Source organism: Hypanus sabinus, chromosome 16 (genome assembly GCF_030144855.1).
Source record: "Hypanus sabinus isolate sHypSab1 chromosome 16, sHypSab1.hap1, whole genome shotgun sequence".
Taxonomy (NCBI): Eukaryota; Metazoa; Chordata; class Chondrichthyes; order Myliobatiformes; family Dasyatidae; genus Hypanus; species Hypanus sabinus.
In genome coordinates this window covers 29,734,547-29,761,264 of record NC_082721.1, presented here as the reverse complement: position 1 = coordinate 29,761,264, position 26,718 = coordinate 29,734,547, and the positions used below count along the sequence as shown (strand labels likewise).

The following is a 26,718-nucleotide window of genomic DNA, read 5'->3' as shown; positions in this document are numbered from 1 at the left end:
AGTTACCAGAATGAATAGAAGGTTTGCTGACTGGCAGAAGGCAAAGTGTGGGAATAAAGGGGGCCTTTTCTAGTTGGTTGCCGGTGATTAGTGCTGCGCTGCAGGATTTAGTGTTGGGACCACTCTTTCATGTTGAATGCCAATGATTTGGATGAAGAAAATGGTGGCTTTATGGCCACATTTGCAGACTATACAAAGGCAGGGAGCATTGAGGAAGCAGAGCATCTGCAGAAGGACTTAGACAGATTGGGGGAATGGGCAAAGAAGTGACAGTTGGAATACAGTGTAGGGAAGTGCATGGTCATGCATTTGGCAGAAGGAATAAAGACATGGACTATTTTGTAAATGGAGAGAAAATTCAACAATCAGAGGGTCTTGGGAGTCTTTGTGAAGGTTATCCTAAAAGTTAACTTGCAAGTTGAGTTAGTGGTAAGGAAGGCAAATACAATGTTTGCACTTATTTCGAGAGGACTGGAATACAAAAGCAAGGGTGTAATTCTGAGGCTTTATAAGGCACTGGTCAGACTGCACTTGAGTATAACAAGCAATTTTGGGCCCCTTATCTTAAAGGATGTGTTAGCATTAGAGAGAGTCCTGAAGAGGTTCATGAGAATGATCCCAGAAATGAAAAGGTTAATGATTGATGGTCCTGGGCCTGTATTCATTGGCGTTTAGAAGAATCGGGGGGGGGGGGGGGGGGGGGGGCAGGGAGGGGGAGCAAGGACCTTATTGAAACCCATCATATATTGAAAGGTCTGGACAGAGTCAATATGGACTATAGTGGAGGAGTCTAGGACCAGAGGGCACAGCCTCAGAATAGAGTGCTGTCTGTTTAGAACAGAAATGCGGAAAACTTTCTTTATCTAGAGCAGGGGTGTCAAACTCATTTTAGGTCACGGGCCGGATTGAGAAAAATGCGACTTCATGCGGGCCGGATCAGTTGTGCGCACGTGCTCTCACAGCTTTCGTTGCCTTCATTTTTTCAACCTGCTCTCATGTGTCTCAGTCTCTGCTATATCTAAAGTTGTTCCACTTTACGAATTTCGTTTTTTATGAAGCAGATTGCCTAGCAAGCATTCTTTTTATGATTGGTATTAACTTACAGACGCAGATTACAAGAAAGTAGGCAACGAGAAAGAAACGATGCTATTTCGGCTAAGATTGTTTTGGGAGCCATACCTTTTTCATTAATAAACCGTTTGAAATCAAGCATTAGCAAACACAAATGTAGACCTAACGCAGGGGTGTCAAACTCAAATACACAGTGGGCCAAAATTTAAAAATCGGTACAAGTCGAGGGCCGGACTGGTTCAGCGTTTATTGCAAAACTTATTGAAATGAATTTATTACACATATTAACCTGGAACTAACAAAGCTTAGGTTATTGCCTACAAAAACAACATTGAACATTAAATAAATAAAAAATCAGTTTCATTTATTTCTTATGGCTTTATCTGCAGCTTTTCCAGAGTAATTTCTAATGAAAACATTTTTCCACAGGCCAACACTCTGTGATTCACACTAGTCTAAGCCAGATACTTGGCATCTCATCTTGGATGCAAGTTCATCAATGTTTGGAGTCAGGCTCTGAGCTGAGGAAATCCTCAGAACTGAGTGAAGGTGTTCATCAGAAAGACGACCCCTGTGTGATGTTTTGTTTATCTTTATCAAAGAGAACAGTTGTTCACACAGATATGTGCTGCCAAACATAGAGAGCATTTGAGCAGCTTGGGTACGCAGCTGGGGCATTGTGTCGGGAATGAAACGTAGAAACTGTGCAGCGCCCACCGAGTCATACTTTGCCTTGAGTGTGTCACTACATTGGAGTTCAATCAGCTCCATTTGTATGTTGGTTGGTGCGCTTTCCACGTCAGCTGCAAATGGATTACTGAGCAGTTCAAACCTGCTTTTTTGGGCTTCAAAGTCTGCAAATCGCTGTGTGAAGTTGGCACCAAGTATGCTAAGTTTTTCAGCAAACTTTGCACATGGGAACACTGCGGTAGAAACCTGCTCTTTCATAGTTTGGCAACACGGAAAATGGCTCAAGTTTTCTTGCTGCATCTGCGTCTCCCACAGGTGCAGCTTGGTTTTAAAAGCCCTCACTGCAGCGTACATGTCTGTGATCACACGACCCCGCCCCTGAAGCTGCAGGTTGAGCGCATTGAGATGGCTCGTGATGTCACACAGAAACGCCATTTCACAAAGCAACTTTTTATCCCGGAGCTTTGTTGTGTCTTTCCCTTTGCTTTCCATGAACTAACGGATCTCCTCACGCAACTCGAAACATCTTTTCAGCACTTTTCCTTGGCTTAACCATCGCACCTCTGTGTGTTAGGGCAAATCATTATATTCTGAACCCAACTCCTCCAGAAACGACTTGAACTCACTGTGATTTAAACCTTTGGCTCTTATGAAGTTAACTGCTCGTGTTATGGTGCTCATTATATGTTCCATTTTCAAGGCTTTGCCACACAACGATTCCTGGTGTATGATGCAGTGATAAGCTGTCAGCTCACCTGCGCCGTTTTCCTCCCGCATCTTCTCCCGAATCCTGCCCACCAATCCACTCTTTCGACCGCACATCGCGGGCTTCTGTTTCTTGTCCAGATGCTTGTATTTGTCGTGGTGTTTCATTTCATAGTGTCATCTTACGTTATATTCTTTAATTACAGCCACACCGTCTCCACACACAAGACAAACAGGTTTGCCCTTTATATCTGCGAACATATACTCTGCCTCCCACCTGCCTTGAAAACCCCTGTTTTCAAAGTCCACCTTTCGTTCAGCCATTTTTGGGGTGAGGGATAGCTGAAAGTTGACCACACGTGACTAGCGCCATAAGGATGCTGATGAGGGAGTAAGGCAAGCGCGAGCAATGTACTGGCAGTGCATTGTGGGATTTGTAGTATTAGTGGTGCATGCAATATACTGGTGGGCCAGCTCCAATAGAAAAAAAAATTATTCATTAATGATATTCAGGAAATAAACCAGGGAAACCAAATAAACACTAAAAACCCTGAAAACCTGGTACCTGAATAAACTCAGCATTAGCCATATCATACGCCACAGGCGCTTTGATTACTGGGGCCAGCTTTAATAGTAATTAGATATTATCTCGCGGGCCAAAGATAATTCCACTGCGGGCCGCATTTGGCCCGCGGGCCTTGAGTTTGACATATATGATCTAGAGGGTTGTGAATCTGTGCATTTCTTTGTCACAGATGGCTGTGCAGGCCAAGTAATTGGCTATATTTAAAGTGAAGGTTGACAGTTTCTGAAGTAATCAGGGTGACAAAGTTTATGAGGAAGACGCAGGAAAATCAGCCAATATTGAAGATGGAGCAGACTATGATGAGCTGAATGCCTTACTTCTGCTCTTGGATCCAAAGGTCTTATGATCTTGTGGTCTTATGAAACAATAGATGGATTTAAAAATGCAAAGTTTCTTATATAAAAAGTACCACCCTATTATTAAATATATAAGACAATTGAACTAACAAAGTATGCCTAAAGCTGTTTTGGACTTCACTGTCAAGTTCATAATTAACACTCTGTCCACTTTTCTAATTAACCACTGCACCAGTCTGAAGTCAAAATTATATCACTCACACCTTTGAATAAGATTGTCAATAGAGCACCCATAGCCTCCCAGTTTCCAAAGTTTCACAACCCTTTGGTGAAGTAAATTTTCTTCATCTCAGAGTTAAAGATCTGACCCCCTATCCTAAGATGAGGATTCTTGCTCTAGGTTCTCCAGCCAGAGAAAAGAGCCTCTCATCATCGCGATCTTTCAGAGGGTAAGATCACCTATAGTTCTTCTAAATTCCGAAGAGTGTAAGCTCTTCCTATTCAAGCTCTCTTCATAGCACACCAACACGTTCCAGGAATCAATTTATCACATCTGCACTGCAGTACCTTCAAGGCAAGTACATTCCTTCATGTGTAAAGGGATCAGTGTTGTACAGGTGTGACATCACTGAAGTACCAGAGCAGACTTTCCTACTCCTGTACTCCACCCATTTGTAACAAAACTCAACAGGCCAATTACCTTCCCATGAGTTGTTGGACCTATAAGTCAACTTAAAGGCTATAAAATCTTCCTGATCTCTAACTTCTACTAATTCCTAAAATTTATTCTGCTTTCTATAATCTCTCTTAACTAAGTAATCACATACTTACCTAAATTATACTTAATCTGCCAGCGACTTCTCCACTCAGTTGAGCAGATTCTTTATAACCTCACTTTTCAGCCAAATTTGCACTTTCACCAAACCTGGCTACATCACACTCAGTGGTTGCAATGTAAATTCTGATTTTAAATAGTCGTGTCTTTCACATTTAAACTGTCTGTACAATGTATGGTGGCATCCGTCGGTCTCAAGAGACCATGGATCTGCGCCTGGAGTTTCCAGGGTGCAGGCCTGGGCAGGGTTGTATGGGAGACCGGCAGTTGCCCAAGCTGCAGGCCTTCCCCTCTCCACGCCACCGATGTTGCAAGGGAAGGGCACTAGGACCCATGCAGCTTGGCACCGGTGAAACCATTAAGTGATACAGGTGCCATCCCACTAGTAACAGTGCCAACTGAAAGTGGTCCGATCACTGTTAATCTCTTTGCCAATCGTTACCATTCCTGTGCTCATGTTAACACTTTACACTTAACGCCATAAGCTATTGTTTTGTGTTCTACTTTCCACTAATGTTTACAGTAAAATCATGCATTGCAGTTATGAAGCCTAACGTTATTATTACATCATGAGGGATGAAGCTGTTAGTGTTCGAATTTTTCCCTCTATCAAAAAGTTATGTAGTGATTAAATTGATCCTCCCAGTTCTCTTACATTTTGTGCATTGCTGTGGGGTGGTTCACAGACAGTCATTTATTCATTTTACATCAGCATATGCTATTCCTCAAGTAGTCAACCCCTGGCATGTTCTAACAGGTCTGCAAAATCTGCAAAAAAAAAACAAACATAAAGATTACCTTATTATATTAATTCTTGGAATGTCTCATGGTGGCCATTATTTTGACTAGTTTACTTAGGCTAATGTTGCCATTAAATCGGCTGGGGGTGTAGTGGTATCGACGTCGGACTTCGAGGCGGGTTATCCCAGGTTCGAATTCAGCAATCTCGTTACACACTTTCCATCCGTCCTGGGTTGAGCATCGGGCTGGCAACTCAGCCTTGAGAAAAAAAAACAGACAAACGCTAAAGAAACGGCAAGGTTGTCGCCTGATGCACCACAAGGCACGGAAAACAATGCCAATGTTGCAACCACAAAACATAGCACGCTTGATATATATGTACTAATCATTAATATGATAGTAAAGTGCAATATAAGTTCAAGACAAAACTTATCAGACATCATGGAAAGCCATAGGATCTGAGGAAATATCCACAGCCTTGTCTGCCACTAGTGATTCTACATTTACAAAAACAGATTCTTTGAGAGATCATACACAGTGAGGTAATCAAGTGGGAATTTCAGAACTAAAATCAGCACAAGTGTGTGGCCGGTGCACCTATTCCAGTTTCAAAGTACACACACAATGGAAGCCTTGTGGAGGTGGTAATAACCCCGACGACCTGGGGTCCTGAGACATCACCTGTTAGGATCACTGAACTTGTGACATCACAATGTCCACCGAACCAGCCATGGTTTCTGAGCTGTATCTCATGGTGTGTCAGTTCAGTCCGTGTAAACATTAAACGTGTTGGCCAAAAAAAATTCTGCTCAGTGGCAGATAGAAAGCAGACAGTTTACACTACTGTGTCTCATAGACTGTTTAATCATTCAACGAGCTACTGAAAACCAAACAGAAGAAACACCAAATGAAAGGCTTGTTACACTAAGGGAGGTAATCTCCAGAAGGTCACTTACAATTACCCATGGACTGGCTGCATTCACCATTAAACATAATTAGTGAGCAGTACTCTAGAAACAGGATACTGTACATCAATGCCATACTTTGATCAGCAATCTAACACAATGACATTGAATAGGAAGCAACAGTTTGGTCCTCAGGGAATATGTATAATGGGATCCTATACATATGAATGAAGGGGTCAGTCCACTAGCAGTCTACACAATGGGAGTGCAAAGAGAATTGGTCTTTTGGAATCTTGTATAGAGAACTGAATAAGAAGTAGTTTGTTCATAACCCCTTTCTGGATTTTATCATAGATTAAGACTGTTTTAATATTAGTATTAGGAATGCATGCACAAATGAAATGCAGTCTATCGAGTTTAGGGGCATAACAGAGGCAGCTGTGTCATCCTGAGGGTCATAGGCAGAGATGGCGCTTTATATTCATTGGGAGATCATACAGAGGGGATTTTATATGACACAAACAAGTTTTGCCTTATGAGATCAGATTATCCTGCTCTGGGAACTAAGGTTACATTTGCTCCTTTAGATTCCTCTGTACTTGCCTCTGTCCGTTTCAGCTTGTTGAAATCTGCAACATGGATTTTTAACGGGAAAATGGAGAGGGTGCAGAGGGAATAGTAATAAGGGACAACTTGACAAGCGTGGGAACGTGGAAATCCTGCTGAATTTATCTATTTGTCACAATATAGATCAGCTACATAATAGATGGGAAAATGGGGTTGAGGGAGATAGTAAATCAGGCATGGTGGAATGGTGGGGCAGACTCGATGGGCCAAATGGCCTGATTCTGCACCTATGTCTTATGCTTTTATCCCGAATACTTTTTCTTCACCTTGAATTGTCAAAGGATGGGGGTTCCCTGTGAAGATGTTGCATTTTTTTAAGCAAACTTTCACTGCACCCTTGAACCTTTTTTGCCTCTGTGCGTCTGGTAACCCTCTCCCACGGCGGAGCTCAGACCATACAACAAAGATCATAGGGTATAGAACATAGAACAGAACAACAAAGGAACAACGCACAATATTGTGCGAATATCAATATCAACGCACAATATTGTGCTGAACTAATCAAAATAGTACTTAAATGCTTTTCTAAACTAATCCCTTCTTCCATTTCTATCTTCCTATCTATAAAAGCCTTTTCAATGCCTATATTGTGTTTAATTCCACTACTATCCCTGACAACACAACCCAGACAGCCACCGCTCTCTGCTTAAAAACAAATTGTCCCACATACCCTTCTCACCTTAAATGCATACTCTCTAGTTTTAGACATTTTAATCCAAGGAAAAAGATACCAGCTCTTTCATCTATTTATGCAACTCATAATCTTATACACTTCTGTCAGGTTTTCTTACAACTTGTACTGTTCCGGAGTGAACAACCCAAAGCCCTCTAATCCAGGCAGCATCTTTATAAACCTCTTCTGCACCTTTCCTATAATGGGGCAACCAGAATTGAATGCAATACTCCAGATGTGGCCAAACCAGAATTTTATAAAGTTACGACGTAATTTCTAGACTTTTGGACTCAATGTCTCAATTAATAAAAGCAATACCTTATATGTTACTCTATAAACCTGCGTAGCCAATTTCAGCGAGCTATGCATTTGGACCCCAAATCCCTCTCTACATCAGCGCTGTTAAGGGATGTCATTAACAGTCTACTGTCCATTTAAATTTGACCTCCCAAGAGCAACACTCATACTTAAATGCTTTAAACTTGTCTACTAATTCTCCACCTGATCTATACCCCACTGTATCCTTTGCCAATCTTCTAGTACGCCCATCACCAATCTCTGTACTGCAACCTTACCAGCTCACCCATCCACATTTCATCTGGATCATTTACAGTAATATCAGCAACATATATCAGCCCGGTTGAAGACTTTGAGACAAGAGTTTTCAGAAAGAAGTTAAATGTGATTGCCTACAAAGGAGAATGACTAAAGACATATTATACTTGCTTTATGTGTAAACAACACTATATGCTTAATAACGGGGAGCAGTTTTGTGTCACTGTAGCCTGACCCTCTACTCTCTGTGCATGTTTATCTTTTACTGAGCAGGTCCTAAAGCTGGGTTTTATGACAGGAGCTCTCTTTACTCTGTCCCATCTTCTGAAGGATGAGCACCAATGGCTGGCCATGTTGGTGATGTCCACGTCCCATAAAATAAAAAGCAACGTGGTTATAAAAACGTTTACTAGTCTCAAGGGTCATGAAATCATCCTCCTCTGAAAAGTAGAACACGGTAATCTAGATACTTGATGTCAGCAGCTTTGAAAAGAATCTACACATGGGACCATTCAACTCCGGGGGCCCTTTTATGCCATTTAATAGAAAATGTCTACTCTGTACCTCATTTCCACTTACACACATTGATACTTAGCTCTTGCTTGCACAGCTTGGTGGGTGTGTAGATTTTCATTGATTCTGTTGTGTTTCTTCGTATCTACTGTGAATGCCCACAAGAAAATGAATCTCAGGATAGTATATGACTGTGCAAAAGTCATAGGCATGTATATATTGTTACTGTGCCTAGGACTCTTGTCCCAGTACTACAGTAATTTTAGGTATTGCACTATACTGCTGCAAAAAAAAACAGATTTCATGACGTATGTGAGTGATGATAAGCCTAATTCTGATGTGGGTCTCTATTGTGGAGTGAGAGTGTGAGAGTGGGTAGGGGACAGGGGGAGGGGAATCATGGTTGGGAAAAGGGGAAGGGAGAGGGACGGGAGCGGGAAGCACCAGAGAGACATTCTGTAGTGACCAATAAACCAGTTGTCTGGTGGCTCAGGGCTGGGTGTGTCTGTACCAACACCACCCTCCACCCTGGCACTCCTTCTCTGTCACCCATCCCACACCTCTCCCATGGCGCTCTGCCTTGTCATTCCCAACATCATTTGCTCCCGCCAGACCTACAAACTCGCTCACCGCTCCATGTTGATAAATACAGTAGTGTGCAAAAGACTTAGGCACCTTAGCGATATGTATGAGCCTAAGACCTTTGCACAGTACTGTACGTCTCTTGATAATGAATTTACTTTCAACTTTGCCTATGAAGGATATTTCTATTTTAACTTCGAAGCTTTTTGCAATATATCTTGTGCAACAAGCATTTAAGCGGTGGTGGTCTAATTTTAAGACTGACTCCATTCTGAATTCTTCATCTATTTCCTCAGTACAAACCTCAACTGAATCACTCCTCAATTTTCCTGACCCCCCCCCCCCCCCCAGTTGTTTTAATTGGAGATGACCATCTGCTCGGGCAGAATGCTATGGGCTCCCCTTCCGATGCCTGCATCGTCTGTACACAGCTGCATGCATCAAAAGCTGCTCGGCCCTCCAGTAACTACCCAAGCACCGCAGAACATCTTTCTGTGTCTCATTCCAATGCCCAACTCCTACCTCCTGCCACAACTGTTACACGCCTCTCCCTTATGTAAGGCTCGTCCGGTCATCCAGTCTCATGCTACAATATTAAAATAAATATATTATTTTTAAATTCCAAGCTAAAAACTTTCTGCTGTCCTCCGAACATTTACCTTAGCTCCACACTCCACAGGTTACTGACTTGTTAGCCCAATTCCAGAAAAATGAGGAGGTCTGGGGAAGAGAGATTTCATCTAGAGGGGAATCTGAACTTATTCTCTTTGGAACGATGATGATTGAGAGAAGGTTTGATAGAAGCGGACAAGGTAGTGACAGGTTAAGAAAAGGTAACCAGAGGAATGCTGTTCCCACCAGATGAAGTTTCAAACACCAATGGACCTCATTGAAAGTGATGGACAGGAGATACAGTAAGGCTGTGCAGACAGTTTTTTGTTGTGTGGAGTGACTGATTATGACCATAAAGTGTCATAGAATCACAGAGTCAAAGAAAAAGGAGCTTTGGCCCATCACATCTATACTGAACTTCTGGCCCGCCTACGTTAATCCCATTTGCCTATTGGAAAAAGAGTGAATCAGGGCTTTCAAACTCCAGGGAAAAGGATGAGGAGAAGGATTGGTGAGATTGCTCTACCAAGAGCTGGCACGGATTCAATGGGTTGTATGCTATCATTCCATTGTTTATAGAGGGGTCAGTGAAGGTGATTCATATACAGAAATGCAGGGCATTTTACCCAAATTCCACCAACATGGCCACTAGGGGAACAATCAGACAGGACCATGTTTATACAAACAGATGCAGGACTTACAAAGCCACCCCATGCCCTCATTTTGGCCTCTCTGACCATAATGTTAATCCCAGCACACCAACCGCTGCTGAAAATGGAGAAACCATTCAAGAGGGCCATCACTGTACGGCTGAATGAGACAAGCTCTATGCTTCAGGACTAACAGGCTGATGTTCAAGGAGGCCGCCACAAACGGAGTAGACACAGACCTCGAGGAATATGCCTCATCTGTCATTGGCTACATCAGTAAGTGTGCAGACGATGTTTAGACCTGAAGAATGGTCATCCCACGGCCCAACCAGATGCTCTGGCTGAGCACAGAGGTGCGCTCCCTACTAAAAGCCCGGGATGCAGCCTTCATTTCTGGAGACAGAACAGCTGTCAGAGCAGCAAAGGAGAAAACTCGTCTTAGAGGTCAAGAGAGGGAAGAGCACCTACGCACAAACCATTCAGGAATACCTGTCCAGCTGACGACCGCCAGAATGTGGCTGGGCATCAAGGGCATTACTACCGGCACAAGGAAAAGCACCAAGTGACACCTCCCTCCCTGGTACTTTAATCAACTCCCACTGAGTGATGGCCTTCCTAATCAGCAGACCTCAGATGGTCAGGATGTGCAACCACTCCTCCCTCCCCATCATCCTCAGTGAGGGTGCCCCCCCGGCCTGTGTGCTGAGCCCACTGCTGTACGTTCTGCTCACGTGTGATTGCACGGCCAAACCCCTCAGTAATCTCCATGTCGGGTTACCTGATGACGTGGCAGTGGAAGTTCTCATTGCCAACAACAATGAGACAGCCTCCAGAGAGGAGGTGGAAGATCTCGAGGCCTGGTGTCCGGCAAATAACCTCTTCCTCAATGTCAACTGGACAAAAGAGAGAGTTATCAACTTCAGGAGAACATGCACCACAGAATCCCCCTCCCCACCCAACACTGGAGGCATAGGGGTGGAAACTGCAAGCTCAGCAACCTCTCATGGTCCCAGAACACGTCCTACACAGTCAAGGTAGCTCACCAACATCTCTACGTTCTGTGGAGGCTGAAGAGAACTGGACTTTGCACATCTATCCTCACATCATTCTATAACAGACAGACAGACATACTTTATTGATCCCGAGGGAAATTGGGTTTCGTTACAGCCGCGCCAACCGTATCCTAATGTATCCTAACATTGCTGCACTCCCATCTGAGAGGAGGCTACGTTACATCCATACCAGGACCACCAAACTCAAAACCAGTTACTTTCCCCAAGCAGTAGGTCTGATCAACACCTCCACCCACTAACTCCACCAGTACTTTATAATTTCCCATCAGCCAGCGTCACTTTATGGTCATACAATCGATCAATGTATACAAGCTATCTTATGCATTTATGTTTATTGTGTGTTATTTTATTATTATTCTTGCATTCTTTACCTTTCGTGCGCTTTTTTTGGCGCTGCATCTGATCCGGAGTAACAATTATTTTGTTCTCCTTACATCTGACATTAAACAATCTTGAACCTTGAAAAACCCCATCACTGGATCAAAGCTCTGGCCTAAGTGGTCCTGTGTATTTTTAAAATACTAGTGTGCGTGAATTATTCAACACAGTCACATTACAAAAGGGAAACTGTACAAAAGAACATCTAACACTGCAATCCTGCTGAACGATGGGAACAAAAAAAATGAGGGAAAATAGGTAGTGCTTGGATAGAGTTTTCAAAGCCAGGTACCCTGAGGGCAGACAAAATAGCTTGGGTAGGAGGTGCACTTCCTAAATTATGATAGTGGTAGAAAACCAAGAGTTTAAGAAAGAAAAGCTATATGAAAGAGTAAGAAAGCATACACAGTTTGGCAACATGGTCAGTTATCCGACCACTAAACTTAATGTAGCTTCCACAAGATCCATTTCAGTTGCAGGCACCATCACAAGCGGGAGGGAATATAATTTCAACCTGCGTCAATACAATGGCTAAAACTAAGTGCAAGCACTATCTATAGAGAAGAAACATGAGCCGGAGCCTGGAAAGAAGGCACAGACACACTCAATTTATCTAAGGTGGTAAACATGTGGAATGGATTCCACAGAAGAGTGCTGGGAGCACAGAGTTTGGCACAAGTAACAGGGAAATCAGATGGAAACTTGAGAGAGTCAGTGACTGAGATCAGGCAGATGGTGAGCAGACTTTGCAGATTCTGAATTTTTGCCTGATCCGTCGGCTCATGGTAAGAGTGTTCAACAATATACAGGACAATAGCACTCAACCCTGTGATCATCACCCAGTTGGGCAGCTCACAGGGTTCGGTGCAATGCCAGACCACGCACAAGAAGCACAATCAACGGTTCCGTCTCGTGTCCGAGAATGTGCACAGTATACAACGTGAAGTTCTTACTCTTTGCAGACTTCCACGAAACAGTAGAAAACCACAAAGAATGAAAGGCAGGAGAATGTTAGAACCCCAAAGCCCCCTCCTGCCCTCCCACGCACAAACAAACAGCAAAAGCATCAACCCTCCCCCCACCTGCCTCAGCAAAAGTACCTGCCCCCTCCCCAACCACCCGCCATGCGAGCTCCCCAAAGAGGCCATGATCTAGGGTCTGTCATCCCAACACTTTGACATCCATAAGCTCTCTCTCTCTCTCACTAACGGGGGAGAGAGAGGTATCGCTCCTGCTGCAGCGAGAGGGGAGGCTGTTTCGATCTTCCAGTCTACAGCGTCACTTATATTGACAGCTGAGACCACTGCTGTCTCGACGTTCAGATCTCCCCTGCACTTCAGCCGGTGATGCCGACGAGGAACTGGGTCGTCCACAGGGCCATGGGGTCGCACCCCGAAGGTGCTCGACTTCCAGGCCACTCCTGGAGACGCATGTTAACAGGAGGAACCATCAGATTCTGTAAGAGGGGAAAAAAATTATCAGAAGGAATTAAAGAAATATGTTGCTAGTTGTAAGACGATGGGTAGTATGGTGGAGCAAGATGGAACAGATGATGAGGTCTACCAATCATTAGAAGCAGGGTACAGCTACAGAAAGGTATTATAATGTCTTATTTATTATTGGAATATATGCATCTACAGAGTCTCAGAAAAATCTGTCTGCACTCAGCTATTAGCATCAAATTTTAGGATGAATATATCAGCCTAGGAGAGCTTAAGGTTAGATTCACTGGAATAATACAGGGACTTAAAGGGTTAAGATGTGAGGATCAGTTGCATAAATTTTCCTTATGTTCCGCTAAGTTCAGAACGGTGAGGGGTGTAGAGATGTTTGAAGTGACTTCAAATAGGATCGAGGCAATGTTTCAAATGGTGTGGAAGTTAGAAACAGGGATCATAACTTAACAATGAGAACCAGAGTATTTTGGAGTGAAATCAGGAATCAGTTTTTCACCAAGTAATGCAATACTGCCATTCATTCTCCTTAATGGTCTTCATGTTGTCAGATGGAACGAAGGTGGATGAATGGAACGGAGGCACCTCGGGTGCTGGAGGGGCCAGCACTCCTATTCTCCTGTTCACATAACACACTTCAGAGGTGAGAGAGACTAATAGGTAGAGATCACAAGTCAATTGACTGATGTAGTTGGGACGAATTCACATCAGGAGAAAAGACTCTCAGTATTTGTGTAATTGGATAATTGGACCCGTAATTTAGAGCACTGCATGGTTCAAAAACTATTGTGGATCAGTGAGTCTATGAGCTGTCATTCCTTCTCCAGGTTCACAAATTCCAACTCACTCCAGATCTAGCTATGGTGTGGGGTCTGAGCGATCTATGTACGTTCACATGCTCACTTACAGCATGGGGGGGGGGGGCACTGTGGACAAGCTGGTGTTTACTGTTCATTCCCAATTGCCCTTGAGAAGATGGTATCCAGGGTCATCCTGAACTGCTACAGTCTACAGTATGAAAATATTCCAAGCTTATTGTGGAGTGGTGAGTTCCATGATCAAGATCCAGCAACGATGAAGATTTGGTGATGTAATCCCAAGTCTCTGGGGGTGGTGGGGGGGGGGAAGGTGAATCTGCAACTGATGGTGCTCCCCCTCGTCCTTTTCGGGGGCAGATCATGGCTGAACATACAGTGGTCTTGGCTGGCAGGTAGTCCAATGGAGACACAAGAGCCTGCAGCTGCTGGAACCTGGAGCAACAAACACTCTCAAAGGGCAGAGCAGCATCTGTGGGAGAGAGGGAGTGGCAACCGTTCTGGGTCCCGATGCAGGGTTTCGACCCCAGATGCCGACGGTTCCTCACCTCCAAGAGATGCTGCTTGACCCTCTGATTTCCTCCAACAGACTGGCAATGTACCAAGTTGGATTTGTCCTGCTTTTTAGGAGCAGGCCATACCTTCAAAGTTCAAAGTGCAAAGTAAATTTATTAGCAAAGTATATGTCACCATATACTCCGTTAAGATTCATTTTCTTGCAGAATCAATGAAAAACTGCACACAAAGACTGACAAACAACCAATGTGCAAAAGAAAGATGAACTGCACAAATACAATAAAAACACAAAATAAATAAATATAGACAGACAGGTAGATAGAGGGGTGAATAAATAAATAAATAATGCTGAATATTATTTGCTGAACATGTGAGTTGTGGAGTTCCTGAAAGTGAGTCCGTAGCTTCTGTTCAGTGATTGTTTCGTTGTTGAGGTGAGCGAAATGAAGCGACAATTTTCCACACAATTGTGTCGAAGCGCATACGGACCCTGTACTAAATCACCTTGACCGCTGCACGACTAGTTCCCGAGCTGCCTCCAGTCAGAAGCTGGGACACTGTGTGGTCCCTCTCCGTTGCTGTGTCCTGCACTTTCAGCTGAACTAGCTGAAGTCTGTTACCGGCTTGAACTTGTAAGCAGACTTGCTGAAATTTATATCAGACCTTTAGGAAATCTTTGGCTTGTTCCTCGGAACCAGAACCGTGATCAGGCACGGGAGTCATGTGTCCTGTGGTGATTGCTTCCACCTGCATTCTGTTACATCATATAATACATCACCAAAAAAGAGTGAGTGAACAGAGTAATAAATTACAAACACAACGCCTAACCCTGATCGCATCAATAAATAAAGTACTGGGTACACGAGTTCAAGGGTAGAGTAGAAATCTATCTCAATTAGAAGAGAGAAAATGTGGTGGTACTCACACAACCATTGAAAGCACTAGTGCATATTATCCGAATGCTCTGAGATGGATTAATGGAAAGCGAAAGAGTGGCTGTAATAAGCCTTCTGTTGTTAGTATGAAGCCACTCAGATTAGTCAGCTCCTGACTTTATAGATGTTTGTTTTCACTGGAAATGTTACGGCCTTCGGTGAACTCTATCCAGCATCGTATGTGAACGGATAATTCACATCCTGTCACACTCAGATGCAATCTGTTGAAATGAGTGAAGAATGATGGTGGGAGATTGGTGAGAGCATGGTGGATGTGACAATTGGTGTGGTGTGGAAAGACGGCAAAGAATGTTAAACAGCTGCCTTTATTCTGAAATAATTGCCCTTGCAGCTAAGCCATTAATAACAGAAAGAAGCACCCAGTTATTAATCTTGGTGCTTTAAAGGTCATCGTGATGGAATCACTACATCTGTAGCGCAATGGTCAGCATGGTAGTGTAGCAATTAGCATAACACTCTTACAGTGCCAGGGACATGGGTTCAATTCTGCTGCTGTCTATAAGGAGTCTGTACCTTTTTCCATGACCACCTGGGTTTCCTGTGGGCATTCCGATTTCCTGCCGCATTCCAAAGACATATAGGTTAGCAGGTTAATTGGTCGCGTGGGTGTAATTGGGAGGAGTGTCTCATTGGGCTCGAAGGGCCTGTCCCTGTGTTGTATTGGAAAACTTAAAATACGATTTGAATGTTACAAACCCCCTGTATTCAGCTACAAGATTCTGGTGGAAATTTTGAGGAACGAAGTACACCATTGAGTTAAAGTACTTGTTTGGCATTTGTACGCCTCCAAATTCAGGCCAAGCACGGAGGATGATGTTTTCTCACTATGACGCGGATGCGCGAATCTTGACAGAACTCCATCACCAGCTCTGTTAAGTTTTGACCTTGCATACAAACAACAAAGGCTTCTCTCCAATATACACCGCACTTCTATTTGATATTATCTAGGTGCTTGCATTCTAAAAGAGTATTAGGATGACCAGTTTGTAAACGCAGGATGTCAAACTGCTCTCTGTTTGACCCTAGCTGTTTAAGTGGCAGAAACCTGGAACATGTCTGCTGGATAGTATTCATCTGCATAAAGACGTTCATTAATTTCAGTGCAGTGACACAGCTCAGATTGTACACTAATAGTATTTATATAAACTTACTATACTTATGAATGTGTGAATGAACATCGCTGAAGGAGAATGGAAGAAGCTCTGAACCATACCTAACCCTTGGTGTACCCGGGGCAGTGGAGAGAGTTTTGAACTATATCTAACCCTGCCGTACCTGGGGCTGCCGTGTGGAAACAGCTGTCAACTGTATGTATGCCAACTGTTAGCATTTCACTCTAACAACCAGCCTGTCTGGTCAACAATTGCCTGCAAATTAAAGGGGGGAACTGGGCCCATTTCTACTGCTAATGAAAAACATCTTATCTGCTCTGTGCTAGCGAGAGATTTTATAAGACTAGGAATTTCTGCTTACTATAGACATAACTGGGGACAATACTGCCTACACAGAATTATGGAGAGTGTATGGCAGGGTAACAAGCTACTTAGCCCATCCACTCCATATGAGCATTAATGCTTTCTTCAAGATTGTTCTTGTCTTTTCTTGGCAACAAAATAAACTTCAAGTACATTATATCCATCGATCATCCCCCCCCCCCCCTTAAATGCATCTTTAATAGTTGTCTCAAACATGCTTATGTTAAAGAGTCCATGTTCTCTCCACTTAATAAAACAGTTACTTCCAAATTCCCTTTGTGACTATTAAAGTCAGCTCTGTGATGTCTTCTAGTATCCTTATCCCCCAACAGTGGAGTTCTCTCTCTTTTTCATTCTCTCGCTAGCTCTATCAATCTATCTATTAATAACTTTGATCTCCCCAAATTTTGAAATAATGTCCTTGATTCCAGGGTAAATCATTAATATAAATTGTAGTCACGTCTTCATGGTTATCCTTCTAATCCTTCAAGCTAATCCTTCTGAAACCTCATCATCTGCCTTTTCTCAGTTTGAATAGCCAAAACTTCACCTCTACTTTCTATCTTCAGGTAGCTATCCACTCTGCTTTTATCCCCTCTTTCCACAAGCCCTGATTTAATTCTGTCTGATTATGTAGCACCTCGCCTAGGACCTTTTGGAAATACAAACAGTTAATTATGTCTATCTGGTACACCTTCAAATAATCCAATAAGATTGGTCAACCAAGACTTCTCCTTTTGAAATAGAGTCAGAGTAATAGAAAAGTGCAGTGCAGAATCAGGCCCTTTGGCCCATCAAGTCTATGCTGCACTATTTAAACTGCCTACTCCCATCGACCTGCACTGGGCCCATAGCCCTCCATACCCCTACCATGTACTTAACCAAACTTCTCTTTGACATTGAAATCGAGCTTGCATGTATCACTTGCACTGGCAGCTCATTCCACACTCTCACTGAGCGAACAAGTTTCCCCTCATGTTCCCCCTAAACTTTTCACCTTTCACCCTTAACCCATGACCTCTAGTTGTAGTCCCACCCAACCTCAGTGGAAAAAGCCTGCTTGCATTTACCCTATCTATACCCCACATAATTTTATATACTCCTATACCCCTCCCCTCAATCTTTTACATTCCAAGGAATAAAATCCTAACCTATTCAATCTTTCCTTATAACTCAGGTCCTCCAGTCCCAGTAACATCCTTGCAAATGTTCTCTGTACTCTTTCAGCCTTATTTACATCTTTCCCATAGTTAGGTGATCAAAACTGCACACAATCCTCCACATTAGGCTCACCAATGTTTTATAAAGCTTTTATACAATCCATTTTTTGTATTCATCTTTGATCTATGAAGGCCAATGTGCCAAAAGCTTTCATCATGACCCTATCTACCTGTGACGCCACTTTCAATGAATTATGGATCTGTATTCCCAGATTCCTTTGTTCTACTGCACTCCTCAGTGCCCCAGTATTCACTGTATAAGACCTACCCTGGTTAAATCTATGTCAAATGTTCATTATACTATGCTTGGCTTCTGGTAATATTTTCTGATATTCTGACTAGTCAATGAATTGCTGGACATATTCTACCGTTATTAGATACAGTTGTCCACTAATCCTTCGGCACTGCAACTATTAAGAGCGTGATTCCATTCTATGTGACTCAGTGACAGTCAAAGATGAAAGAAAGGAAGAGATGAAAAGAAAAGGCTTACAGTTTGAATCGAGATAAAGGACAAGGTGCTGAGCTGCATCTGAACTGTGGAGGAGAAACATTGGACGTAACAGTGAAAACTGGGACGTAATTGAGAGGTTGTAGGGATCTGGTCAAGGCCATGAATGGATTTAAATGGGATTTGGAGTTCTGCAGTAGGTTCACTCTAAGGCAGGGGCTAGTGGGGCAGCGTTGTCATGTAGCAGCTATTGTAAAGCACCATTACAGTGGTAACGATCACTATTTGGGGTTCGATTCCCACCTCTGTCTGTAATGATTTTGTAAGCTCTTCCTGTGACCAGGTGGGTTGCTTCCTGTTGCTCCCCTTTCCTTCCACATTCCAAAGACATACGATCAATGAGTTTTGTGCACCGGATGCACGGCAATACTTGCTGGCTGCCCAGCACAATCGTCAGAGGTCTGATTTCACACAAAACAATGGATTTTGCTTTGGTGCTTCGATGTATGCGTGACAGGGTAGCGAGTGAAGAGAATGGATGCAGAATCCTGGTGTAAAGTGCAGCCAGGGAGGCAATCAAGCAGTCCTCAGAATGATAACAATATCAGTTAGCCTTCAGCCATGAGGAAGAGATATCAATGATTCAATGGCTCCACTTACTATCAGAGAAGGTATACAGTATATAGCCTGAAATTCTTGCTCTTTGCAGGCATCCACAAAACAGAAGAAAACTCCCAAAGAATGACTGATAAAACAATGTTCTCTCTCTCTCTCACTCAATCACTAACAAGGGAGACAGAGATATGGCTCCTTCCACAGGAGTGATATGTGAAGATCCTGAAATTTGTGATCTTTGTAACAACTGCTATGTAATAGTTCGCTTTGGATTCTCCTTTTACTTCTGCAATGTGAATAGTGAGTGCCGAACTGTTTATTAACAATGTCCAGTTTACATGTGGAATTAATGGACTTGATACAGCCAATCTAAGCCTGGGCAGCTTTGGCTTTTTAAGTTGGACTGACATAAACTGAGAGCAGCTTCAACAGTAATTGGTTCTGTTCCACACTCCAGTAAAGTTCAGGGCAATTTGTTCACAAGTGTTTGAGGGAGAATCTGAATTCTTAGTCCAAGGGTGAAATCGGTAGGTCTAGCCTATTATTCTTCAATACAACTTCTTGAGGCTGACTTCTTCAGGATAACTATTGCAACTTGGTCAAACCTTATTGGCTGAAGTGATATTTCAGGATCAGTATCTTTCACGATCAGAAACTGACTCTCCAGCAGAGGAAAATTAGATAACCCACTGAGATCTCAAGGAGATGAACCCCAAGGTTGTATAAAGTACCCATACTTTGATAATAAATGTCCTTTGAACTTTGAACTCTGAGATCAGGTCATCTCTATCCAAGGCCAATTTGAACACTACATTTCTTTCAGTTACTATTCCGCACAAAATAAACTACCAGCAACTTCAAACATTCAGTAATTCAGGAAGTCTTAACTCTTTAACCAAGTGTTCCCTCTTTTAATTAAAAGGTATGCAACAGGGTTGGCATTGCCCATTTAAATGTGCAGCATCTCCCTTCCAGATCTAAATTCGGGACATGTCTATCTTACCTTGTTCCAGTGCAAATGGACCAGTTGGCCCAAACCCAATTGTATAAGTATGAACACAAATATAGACAGAGCAAAGTATACAGAAAAATGTGCAGAGCAAAGATCTTCACCAATGGCATCGCTTTAAATATGCAAACAACATACTTTATTCTCACGTCTGAGATAAAATCTATGATATCAGTTCAAAGAATATTATACATCTCCCCATCATGCCTTGCTTTTGGCTTGTTTTGACTTCTTCACCTACTTACACTTTCAATGCCATGATATGATCCAAACTTTGCCGAGCACAGAGAATCTCATAGCATTGGGAAGGGAGAAAAGAGAGAATCTTGCCATACGCTTTTCTTAGATATTATCAGTGGGGAAAAGTCTTTCGATTACAAGTATAAAATACAACACTTCTTGTTTCTGAATTTAAAATGATCATTCACATAGAAGTATAAACATGTCATTCTTGTTTTCTTAAGGAACCAGGCAATTGGAGGAAAGATACCCTCGGTCAGTGGTGAGAGTCAGTGTCTCACATCTCTCACTGATACCAGTTTGAATCAACAAACGCAAGGAATTGCCTGAGAAATGGCAGATGGATTTTATCGCAAAGTTAAACACTGAAACAGGAATTATGAGTACATAGTGAATCTGTGTCCATTAGCAGAAGTGGAGAAAGAAAAGGATTTTGATATGATTGTTATCCACTGAAGCTTCCAGTCAAAGTAAAGCTGTTTTCAACAATACAGATCAAATACCAACAATGTATCTTCAGGGTATTTGACTATGTGTCAAAACCAGTAATTCTATCTTTTCAAGGTTATTGTTAAGGTAGCATTTGGAATATTGTCTGGAAAGGCATTGATAAATTAAGAGCTACACCTCCATGCCAATTGAATATTTAAGGGTTAGAATGCTCTACGGCAGAATAATTTCTAGATTGCTGCATTTTTCTACAAACCCCATTTCCAGAAAAGTTGGGATATTTTCCAAAATGCAATAAAAACAAAAATCTGTAATATGTTAATTCACGTGAACCTTTATTTAACTGACAAAAGTACAAAGAAAAGATTTTCAATAGTTTTACTGACCAACTTAATTGCATTTTGTAAATATACACAAATTTAGAATTTGATGGCTGCAACACACTCAACAAAAGTTGGGACAGAGGCATGTTTACCATTGTGTTACATCACCTTTCCTTATAATAACACTTTTTAATCGTTTTGGAACTGAGGATACTAATTGTAGTAGAGTTGCAATTGGAAATTTTGTCCATTCTTGCTTGATATAAGACTTCAGCTGCTCAACAGTCCGTGGTCTCCGTTGTCTGATTCTCCTCTTCATGATGCGCCATACATTTTCAATAGGAGATAGATCTGGACTGGCAGCAGGCCAGTCAAGCACACGCACTCTGTGTCTACAAAGCCACGCTGTTGTAGCCCGTGCAGAATGTGGTCTGGCATTGTCCTGCTGAAATAAGCATGGACATCCCAGGAAGAGACGTCGCCTTGATGGCAACATATGTCTCTCTAAAATCCTAATAAACGCCTCAGAGTCAATGGTACCTTCACATACATGCAACTCACCCATGCCGTGGGCACTGATGCACCCCCATACCATCACAGATGCTGGCTTTTGCACCTTTCGCTGATAACAATCAGGATGGTCGTTTTCATCTTTGGCACAGAGAATTTGACGCCCGTTTTTTCTGAAAACTAGCTGAAATGTGGACTCATCTGACCACAGCACACAGTTCCACAGTCTTTCAGTCCATCTGAGATGAGCTCGGGCCCAGAGAACTCACCGGCGTTTCTGCATAGAGTTGATGTATGGCTTCCTCCTTGCGTAATACAGTTTCAAGTTGCATTTCTGGATGCAGCGACGGACTGTGTTAAGTGACAATGGTTTTCCGAAGTACTCCCGAGCCCAGGTGGCTATAATTGTCACAGCAGCATGGCGGTTTCTTAGGCAGTGCCGCCTGAGGGCTCGAAGATCATGCGCATTCAACAGTGGTTTCTGACCTTGCCCTTTACGCACTGAGATGTCTCTGAATTCTCTGAATCTTTTCACAATATTATGTACTGTAGATGTTGAAAGACCTAAATTCTCTGCAATCTTGTGTTGGGAAATGTTCCTTTTGAACTGACTAACAATTCTCTCACAAATTTTGGCAAAAAGGGGTGAGCCACGACCCATCCTTGCTTGGAAAGACTGAGCCTTTGATGGACGCTACTTTTATACCCAGTCATGATACCTCACCTGCTACCAATTAGCCTGCTTAATGTGGAGTCTTCCAAACTGGTGTTACTTGAATATTCTGTGCACTTTTCAATCTTATTTTAACTCTGTCCCAACTTTTGTTGAGTGTGTTGCAGCCATCAAATTCTAAATTTGTGTATGTTTACAAAATACAATTAAGTTGGTCGGTAAAACTATTGAAAATCTTTTCTGTGTACTTTTGTCAGTTAAATAAAGGTTCACGTGAATTAACATTTCACAGATTTTTGTTTTTATTGCATTTTGGAAAATATCCCAACTTTTCTGGAAATGGGGTTTGTATTTGTACCCTTCTGACATTAATCCATTGGTAATATTTCACAGATCATTATGATTAAATGATTTTATTCTCTAACTTGTGGTCAGAAACATTTATAACTGAAATGTGTCTCACTGGAAATATGAAAGGGAAATCTTAAGGGGAAACAGTAAAGGATGAAGCATATATCAGTACACAGACAACTTTTCTTAAATTGTGATTTCAGGCTTTGGAATTAATTCAAATGGTTACAGGCACTTTTTGCACTTTCTAAAGAATAGCAGACATTTAGATCAGCTGCCCATGAGAAATGAGGAAACTTATGTTGATCCAACATAATTAGATCGGAGAGTGGAATATATTGACTGTAATTGCAGAACAGGATGTCCATACTTTTATGTTTTGGAGGAATATTTTCAGGTTCAAGCGGAAGATTGGGCTGAAACTTTTGCCGGCATCCATGCATGTAACATTCTCATGCATAGTGGCAGCTTGTCACATACAATGACATTAAAAAAAACGTAAGATTGTCCAACATCACCTGTGCAAATTTATATTGCACATATAATTCCTGTACAGAACAGGATCTTATGGGTAAATCTTCTCTCTTCAAAATAACTATCTTCACTATCATCACTTCACTTGAACATACACTTAAACTTCACTGTGACATATAGTCACTTCTTAAGTATTATTAAAATTTCAGGATTAGCCTTATTTGTCACATGAGCATCGAAACATTGAAGCATACAGTGCAATGTGTCATTCACTACCCACCATCCACTTGTCCCACTACCAAGACTGATATCTTAAATGATGAAGGGTCTCAGGCCAGAACATCAACAGTTTATTTCCATCCGTAGATGCTGCCTGACATGCTGAGCTCCTCCAGCTCATTGTGCGTATCGCTCTAGATTTCTAACATCTGCAGTACCACTCATGCTTTAAAACATCTTCCAACCTTGTTAAATCCACCCTAATGCAGGCCATCTATCTGAATCCCTGCACCCACCACCACAGTCTCTACCCTCCCCTTGACACCCTGTCTTCCTCACTAGTCAATCCAGCTCCAGGCTCCAAGTCTCAATCCCTCTCTAACTTCAGAGTCGTACTCTTAATCCATTTACAAGCTCTCCCCATATCTCCATTTTGTCTTCTCCAATATCTCATCCATTTTCCATTTGCTACAAGAGTGGAGATCCCTGGAATAAACTCTTATGTGCCTTAGGCCTTGAATGTGATGGAATATTCAAGTCCGGGAGGTATGGACTTCAATGTGCCAGTTGCACTTAACCTTATGGAGCCTCCTTGAAAGAATGATAGATTAGAAAATTATCAGCACTGGAACTAAAGGTTAAAGAGTTTTGAGCCTTTTACAATCCATATCTTGAGCTCCTGACGCACAAAGACCCATCACATTTATAACTGCCAGAAAAAAAATAATTTAGCCCATTAAGATCCTGACAACACTTTGAAAGATTGACCACTCCACCTGGTCAATATAATCTTAATTTGTCTGCACAACGTACTTATTTATTTATTGAGATACAATGCACAGTCGGCCCTTCTGGCCCTTTGTGCTATGCTGCCCAATTTAACCCTAGCTTTTCCACGGGACAGTTTACAATGTACGATTAACCTACCCACTGATACATCTTTGCAACATGGGAAGAAACTGGAGCACCCAGAGGAAACCCATGCTGTGACGGGGAGAACATACAAACTCCTTACAGGCTGCGGCAGGAGTTGAACCCAGGATGCTGGTACTGTAAAGCATTATGCTAACCATTATGCTACTGTGCTGCCCCCTCACATCACTCCTACTAAACACCTGCGATTTATGCTGTTATTTCAGCAGTTTTTGGCTATGGTGACTGCTATCCAACACATACATTCCATGTATTACTATCTGAATTTCTCTGTCAATGTAGGAGGGTAATAATAAACTGGGATTCGAGTTGGGTGTCAGGCATTACCTTGTGGGTACACTGTGAACTTGGTCCTTTTCTTTAACTTCCTATATGTTTGGCACTCCACATCTTCTGACAAACAACCTCCAAGGCCCAAACATTAGGACAGGTCACAACAACTCAGGGGGTGAGGAAGGAGCTCTGACTTGCTCACAGTTCCCAGATGAGGAGTTGCTGAAGAAGTTTATTAGGCTGATAATACACATGAATTCCAGACTCTGCGCTCAGAAAATTTGATGGCCAAGGCGATCCTCTGGAAACAGAAACAGCGATGAACTTGGTGCCCTGGCTGCTTCATAACGAACCGCAGGAGGGAGGATTTCAGTTTGGGATAGGAGTAGGTTGAGAGGAAGCAACTTCTTCTAAATTGTTCTCAACATTCACCTATCCAGCCCTGCCCATCTCAAGTTCATGGGAGTGGGCAGTACTGATGACCAAGCATTTGTCATATGTGGCTCCATCATGGTCTTCCTATGAATGCACTCCCAGATGTCCAGTTGACCTGTCCTCCCTCCACTGTACGCTCTTCTTCCAATCAACATCACCTTGGGTCAGTTACAATGACCAGCATCTCACAGGGTCATGGCTAAACCTAGGGGTGATATTCAAAGCACATTAGTGAAATAAGTATCATTGACTAGAGAGTGACATTTTAACTCAGAGAGTGCTTGTTGCCAATGGCAGTGACAAAAGAATTTGAGCTACAAGAGGCAGTAAAATGGCATTTCAGCTTCAGACAGTCCCAGTGGATACAACACGTGGACTTCAATGGTTCCATTTAATATCAGAGCACGTATACAATACACGACCTGAAATTCTTACTCTCCGCAGACATCAGGAAACAGAAGAAAAACCTCAAACAGTGAATGACAGAAGAAAGGTTAGAACCCAAAGCATAACAAAAGCCTAGAATTCTTGTGCTGAATGGTCTCCTATATTGGATGGCAATGTGGAAAGGAGGACTTTGGTGCTGCAGACTTGCCTTCCCAGTTCTAGGCCGTGCCCTCGCTGTGCCGGATGTTGTCTTCAGCAGGGCCTGTGCTGCAGTAGAAGGGAAAAGCTGGTGTTTGCTGCCCCCCAGCAGTACGCGGCAGGTCTCCCTGTCACATCCCCAAGCGGGTGAACCTCAGTCCAGACTTGCAGCTTGTGGGACTGGGCGGGCGGTTATGAAGTGCCCCAGGTGCCGTCTCTGCCTTCAAAAGAAATTCCTCTTTCTCTTCAAACAGAGACCTGCCCTCGGAGCACCCGCAGGAATTTCTGCACTGAAAGTAAACATGCAGCTGTCGGAGAGGGTGCCAAAAGGGCACCAGAAATGCAGCAGGGGGTGATACAGGAATGCAGGAAAAGCAGCAGAACTAAATCTTTATAAGCACCAATAAAGTTGAACAAACTTTCATTAAACTCCCAAAGGCCGCACAACAAAATAACTGAGCCGTGTCTGCTCTCTTTTACAGGGGGAGCAGCAGCAGCAGGTGAAGTGTCAGCGAGTCAGGTGTGGGACCGAAGTGCAAGAGATTGGTGAAGTCCTGAGCCAGAATGAGGCGCTCACCCGTTTGTTAGAGGGCTGCAGGCTGCTGGAAAATATCTCCTCGCTGAAATCAGCAACTCATAAATCCAGAGCTTCAACAAACACAGATTTTTCCCAATATGTGTGGGTTTGCTCCCTTGCTAAAACAGCTTTACTGTAACAAATATATTAAAACTGCACAAAGCTATAAACAAAAGAATTAAATTCAGCTCACTGGGGATTAATAAACTATCATCGGACCTAGACAAGCAACAGTATTTTTGCCTTTAACAGCTTTTACTCTTGGGGGACATTTAAGATGATTTGTTCCACTTGGCCACCTGCAACTGCTAGTTTGGATGTGGTTGCCAGAGCAAATGTCTACAGTAGAATTTGATAATAAGCACAAGTAATGACATGGAAAACAAATATGCAAATGTTCATCATATAAGTACCAGTACCCGTTAATAAACCAAAAAATTGTGATTTTTCCTAGAATGAAACCTCCTCACTTTGATGAATTCCCAGCTCATTCAGCAATTCCATCTTAGAGATGTCCTTCTTTCTGGCTGATTATAGCTTGCCTATTAACATGTTACCAAAACAAATACTGCAATCAAATGACCAACATGTCTTAATTTGTCACAGGCTATAAATGTAAGCTAGAAATGCAACATTTTGTCTAAAAGCAGCAGAGCAGTGCCAGTTTCTGCC

At 42.6% G+C, this 26,718-nt stretch overlaps 1 long non-coding RNA gene across 3 annotated transcripts; it reads right to left on the bottom strand.

Annotated features, from left to right (window-relative positions):
* Window positions 1–1,212: 1,212 nt before the first annotated feature.
* LOC132406168 (uncharacterized) lies at window positions 1,213–25,969 on the bottom strand. 3 transcript variants are annotated; one of them, XR_009516084.1, is made up of 5 exons: window positions 24,504–25,969; window positions 12,702–12,948; window positions 10,820–10,934; window positions 5,038–5,182; window positions 1,213–4,951 (listed from the first exon to the last, which is right to left on the bottom strand). It is a non-coding gene; the product is annotated as an uncharacterized LOC132406168 (long non-coding RNA). The 3 variants fall into 3 exon arrangements; XR_009516083.1 differs by having other exon boundaries at window positions 1,213–5,182; XR_009516085.1 differs by lacking the exon at window positions 12,702–12,948 and having other exon boundaries at window positions 1,213–5,182.
* Between the last annotated feature and the right edge of the window lie 749 nt (window positions 25,970–26,718).